General features: G+C 44.6%; 1 non-coding gene across 1 annotated transcript; it reads right to left on the reverse strand.

Annotated features, from left to right (window-relative positions):
• Positions 1-4117: 4117 nt before the first annotated feature.
• Positions 4118-4243, reverse strand: LOC116095182. Its single transcript, XR_004120502.1, has one exon. It is a non-coding gene; the product is annotated as a small nucleolar RNA SNORD22 (small nucleolar RNA).
• Between the last annotated feature and the right edge of the window lie 2023 nt (positions 4244-6266).

Genomic DNA, 6266 nt, shown 5'->3' on the forward strand with positions numbered 1-6266 from the left:
AACCCTGTCTCGAAAAACCAAAAAAAAAAAAGAAAAGAAAAAAGAAAAAAGAAAAAGAAAAGAAAAAAGAAAGAAAGAAAGAAAGAAAGAAAGAAAGAAAGAAAGAAAGAAGAGAAAAGAAAGGTTGACACTTTGACACTTCCATTTTGTAAACCCAAAATTCCAGAGGTTGACGATACAATTTTTTTTTATTTCTGAATTTGTGGATGTTTAAAAGTGGGGCATGAATATGAACATGACAGGTGGGGAGCACGGAGGGAGGTTTCAGGAGGCATTGTTAACTACAAGTCCACAAGTAACTGAAGAACCATTCTGACATTCCCTGACTCGCTCTCCCCTTGCCCATATGCTTTGTGAGAAGCTGCAAGTCCATAAAAAAGATTGTGAGGTTTCATTATACATGGCCCCCGTTCAAAGCAAGCAATATCTAAAACACAATATCCTGAATTAGACATAGATTAATTACAAAGGAAGGAGAAACCGAAGAGGGTCAATATTTATTGAGTATCGTCTGTTTGCCAAGAACTATACTGGGTAGTTTATACACATGAATTAACCTTTGCAGTGAGTTAACCTTTATGATGACATTAACCCTAAAGTATCCCTCAGAATGACTTCCTTATAGAGATAAATGTACCAAGGCTTAGAGAGATTAAACCAATTGTCAATTATCACAGTTACCACAAGGCAGAACCAGGCCTACCTAAGTCTCAGGTCTTACAGCAATGCCCCCCCCACCGTGTCTCTCTGTGTGTCTCTGTATGTGTGTCTGTGTGTGTATGTGTGTGTGTGTGTGTGTGTGTATGCATGGTATTCATACACTAAACAGAAAACAAAAGATCTTGAATATATCAGAAAATTGTTCTACTGCTGGACTACACTGTCAGTTCCAATACTCCTTCCCACAAATTTCTTTGTCTATAACACTTGGATTAGAAATCAGGGTGATAGAAGCCTGTAGCCTTGAGGAAGTGTATTAAAATCAGACCTTTTATATGAAGTAATAGACAAGCAGACCAAAATATGAGTCCTCTCAATGCCCTGTTCAGAAGTACAAACAGCAGCTACGATGGTGGTACCTAGACTGCATTCACAGGAAGAGCCATAAGGATGGAGAATACATTAAGAGTCCAGATGGAGGTTTGCCACAGATGGACTCTTTGGGAAAGCTTTTCAAAAGCCTGGGACAGCTGGACTGAGAGGACCAGAAAGCCAGTCCAGCATTAGCTGAGTAGAGGGCAACTGGAAGAAAGACTGTGTCTTTCCAGAGAACAGTGAGCCTCATACAGCGAAGGATGCCAAGGCCTTGGGATGCTGGGATATGCTTTGTAAGACAGGCAAGAGGTTAGGGGTACAGCTCAGTCAGCAAAGTGACTGGCTCTTAAGCATGAAGACCTGAGTTCTAAGCCCAGAAGCCACCTAAAAAGGCTGAGTATGACTGTGCACATTGTTAAGCCCTCTACTGCGGGGGCAGAGATGGGTAGACATTTACTCATGGCAAGCCAGCCTAGCTACTTGGCAAATGGATGGCACTTGAGGAACGACAGGCAGAGTTTACCTCTGGCCTCCACATACACATGCACATATGTACACAAGTGCAGCATGTGAACACACACACACACACACACTCAAATCCTACAATTCCACTACAACTAAAGACAAGTCCTGAATCCTCCCCTCCTTGCTCTGGAAATGGCTGTCCTGTTATACCATTGGGATCCATTACAATGAATATGGGATCCAAATGGACACATCTAAATTAATACCTCACCAATCTGCATTGTCAGAAAAAGTGAGTTTTCTAGGGAACTGACGCTTATAATTTTTAAGCATTAAACTTTTGAAAAGTTTAGTCATTTTTATGGAACTGTAATAAAGTGAATCCCTGTATGCTCAGCCTCATTAAACAGAATACATTGAACATCATTTACCAGTGCCGGATGACTATGAGTCCCTGCTGTGGACATCAGCCACTTCTGGGTAGTGGCATAATACACCCTCAGGCGCTGGGGAAATCCAGGGCTTCTTTGTACCCCTGTGGCCATCTTTCCTGCACTCAGGGGTGGGAACCACCCAGCCTTCCAGCAACTCAGAGGTGGCACATACCGTAGTCCTCTTAACAGATCACCTAAAACATCTGCACTGCTTTCTGCCTGTACCGTAGTTCTCCTAACAATCAGATGACCGTAATCTTTGCATGAAATGACAGCTGCCATGGAAATAAAATCTGCTAGCTTCTAAAACCATCTCCATCTGGATCTGTAGTTCTCTGTCACCGAGTTAAAATACACTGGTTGAGAAGGAACCCCGGGGCTTATGCCTTAAATAAACCACTTAGACTCTGACGGGGAGTTTCCTTGGGATCTAGCCAGCTTTTGTATTCACGTTCCCCTGCATCACACCTGGGTGCTGCGTCCACAGTCATGATCTTCACAGTCTGACTGTGGGGTGGACTAGACAGTGTTTCCTTCACCAGACTTGTCCTTCATTTTCTAAGATGATGTCACTCGGCACTCTGGTCTCATCCTATTATTTCAGAATTATTTGTCTACAGAGAAGACACAGAAAGGTGGACTCTTCTGTTTGAATAGCTTGTCCTTCACCAAACTCCAGAGTGCAGCAGCTTGTGATTAGAAACACGAGCATGTCTCCATGCCCTGTGACTCAGTAGGAAATACTCCTAGGCTGGGCAGGTTCAGCCGGTGCTCACTCCACCCACCCCACCCCCTCGTATTTATGTGGTCTCAGCTGAAAGAGCTTGGCCTTCTCTTCATGTCTTATCCCAGTATCCGGCAGACCAGCAAGCTTGTTGCAAAGGTGGCCATGAGAAAATTAATTACATTGTGAAACAACATTAAACTTCTACTTGGGCTGGCAAGATGGTTTGGTGGATTAGAGCACCGGCTGCCAAGCCCGATGACCTGAGTCTAGTTCCCAGGATCCACACGGTGGAAGGAGATAACCAACTCTGACTGGTTGTCTCTTGACTTCTATCTACATGCTGTGGCACATGTGCACTTAAGTAAATACATAAATAAACACAGATTTCAATCATTCTAAGTTTCTGCTTGTGTCGGGTTGGTTACTGTTCCCACATCCAAAGTTACTGACATCATCAAAGGCAAATGTACAGGAGAAACTACCTTCTGTATTTCAATGAGAAAGTCTACAGAGTCAGTGCAAAGGGCATGCATACAAAATGCGAGGACTGTCTTAGGATTCTCTAGAGGATCAGAACCAATCAAGGGGGTGTGTTATATTGGGTGGGTGGTTCAACAGTGGGTGCACACTGGAGAGGTTGAGAACCCATACATGTTTAGTCTACCAGCTTGGATGGTCAGTGGTCCAATCTAGAACTGATAGAGGGTTCTGGAGAGCTTCCAGTCTTCAATCCACATCAGAAGGTCCAAGAATCTGGGTTCCAGTGTCAGTGAAGAATGGCAGCAGAAGCAGCAGCAAAGGAGATGCACGCACCAGCAAGAAGTGAAAACAGGCAGGCAAAGCCAGCACTCCTGTCCCTTGGAAGTCTTCACATTTGGGCTGCCACCTGAAGGTGATACCTATTCTAGAGTAGTATTTTCCCTCAGTTAGTTCTTCCAGGAAATACCCTCACAGGCCTGCACACTGAGAGGTGTGTCTGCTATCTACAATCAACTTGACACTGAGATTAACCATTACAAGGGCACGTACATTTTGCAACCAATCACATCCAGGCAGATGTATCACCTTTCAGCGTGGCACAACCAGGAAACTGGGTGCTGATATCATTTAATCCATGAATATAACGTTTATCTTCCCAACAGAGCTCTGGCAATGGGAAGGGTGGGGAAAATGGTGGCTTGAAGCAAAGCGTCTCTACTTTTCCACCCTGGACTCACTTAGTAACTCTGGGGTTTTTTGTTTGTTTATTTTTGTTTGTTTGTTTCTGTTATTAGAAAAGTGAAGATGGCTGCATGCTATCTGGAACAAAGTTACGAAGGAGGGGATCTGAGGAGCCCTCTCTTGGTGTTCTTGAAAGTGGTATCCATTTCTATGCACCTGGTTCTTTGGACCTAGAAACGATGAAGCTACTCTCTGCAGTGGGGAGTCTCCGCTTCCCCACGTGCAGGCTCTGACAACCCCTCAGGGAGCTCACTCCGGAGCAGACTTTCCTCTTCCAGCGAAGCCAGCCCCAGAAAGTCCACCCTTTTGGGCTCTGGGCCTGGGAGAGGAAGTCAGGTGTGTGAACAGCCCTATTCTGGAGTCACTTTGTAGTTCTTACAAGCCAATTTCTGTAACCACCACCTTAGTTAACTGCATCCCTAGCATGAAAATCATGTTCTCCATCACTGGGAGGAACAGTCAACTTTGCTCTGCGGTTGTTACCCACCCACCCACGCACGCACGCACGCACGCACGCACGCACGCACGCACGTAGGTCTACTTGCGTTCTCGTCTCCTGAACCACACTTCTTACAGTTTCCTGTATACATCAACACTTTGTTTGCCTGTCCATTCACTTCTTGGACTGTTCTTGCTTCTGGGATGAAATGTGAGACTCCAGCCTCATTTGGCTTTCTTTCTCACACTATCTCCACAAATACATCTCTTCCGAAGCTTGGGCCTTTGTTAGGGATTCTGTTGCTGTAATAAAACATCATGACCAAAAGCAGCCGTAGCCCATCATTCAGGGAAGTCAGGGCAGGACGTGAGGCAGGAACCAAGGCAGAAACCATGATGCAACGTTGCTTACTGTCTCGCTACGCCTGACTCGCCCAGCCTGCTTTCTTACAGCACCTGAGACCACCAACCCTGGAGGAGCACCACCCACGGTGAGCTGGGTCCTCCCATATTAATCATCAATCAGGAAAATGCACCACAAGCTTAACCAATCTGGTGGGGATATTTTCTTAATTGTTGTTTCCCCTTTCAAAATGACTCCACATATGTGTCAAAGTTGATATAAAAACCAGCCAGCACAGCTCACAATTAACTTCTGTCAAATGATTTCACAGTCAAATCCCTGATTCCTAGGTTTCTTCTCAGAGTCTGACGCCAGTTTTCAAACGGCCCAAGTGATAATTTCTACCCAAATATCAATCTAGAGTTCTAATGAAAACCACATTGACTACATACTAAGAAGACAGGACTGAGTGGCGGGACTATGTGCTGCCCTCAGAGTCTCCATGTCATACTTTCCTTCAAATGAAAGACGGTAAGGAAGCCGGGCGGTGGTGGCGCACACCTTTAATCCCAGCACTTGGGAGGCAGAGGCAGGCGGATTTCTGAGTTCGAGGCCAGCCTGGTCTACAGAGTGAGTTCCGGGACACCCAGGGCTATACAGAGAAACCCTGTCTCAAAAAACCAAAACCAAAACAAACAAACAAACAAAAAACCCCAACAACAACAACAAAAAGATGGTAAGGAGATGGAGGAAGATAGTGTAGGGCTAGCATTTGCTAAATGCAAGCTTGACACATTCTTTTACTTTAAGAGGATAAATATCTCCTAGAACTGCTTTAAAAGAACATATACCGGATCAATCAGATATATTCACATGGAATATAGAGTGTCAGAGAGAGACTAGTGACCTTGCAGTGACACCCAAGGAAGTATGTACATGCCTAGTTAACCTCATGCAGTGACACCTAGAAAGACAAGGTTTGTACATGCCTATTAACCTAGGGAAAGGTGCAGCCACAGCCAAGGAGTGGAGGTATGTGTGTGACTGCTGCAATGTATAAGGAGATGTCTGGAAGCCTCAAATGACTTTAAGAAAGGTATCTTGGGCTAACAGACAGAAACACTCTTTCCCCAAGAGTCCAAGAAATGAAGTGTGCAGAGATGGCTCAAGGTTTGAGAGTACTCGCTACTCTTGTAAGAGAACTCAGGACTGGTTTTCAGCACCCACGTCAGGTGGCTCACAACTGCCTATAATTCCCGTTCTAAAGGATCCAGTGCTCTCTGGTCACCATGGGCACACATATACATAGATAAAAATAAATAGATTGTAAGAGTAAAGGTTCTGATAAACGGGTTACAAATTAAATAATGACTCTTCTTTTCTCACCCTGGTCACAGAGCCTAGAGGCCCCTAGAACTCAGAGTAAGCTCCCAGAACATTTATTGCTTCAAGAGCAAATTTCTTCCATGGAAAGTGACAGTTCTCCTCATTTTGTGAGTACTCTTCATTCAGTAAAAATGACGAATGATCATGAGAGAATTTACCAAACTGTATGTTTACAGCCAAACATAGTAACCCAGCTTAAGTCTTCTGAGGGACTCTG

The sequence above is a fragment of the Mastomys coucha genome, unplaced genomic scaffold (genome assembly GCF_008632895.1).
Source record: "Mastomys coucha isolate ucsf_1 unplaced genomic scaffold, UCSF_Mcou_1 pScaffold17, whole genome shotgun sequence".
NCBI classification, from domain to species: Eukaryota; Metazoa; Chordata; class Mammalia; order Rodentia; family Muridae; genus Mastomys; species Mastomys coucha.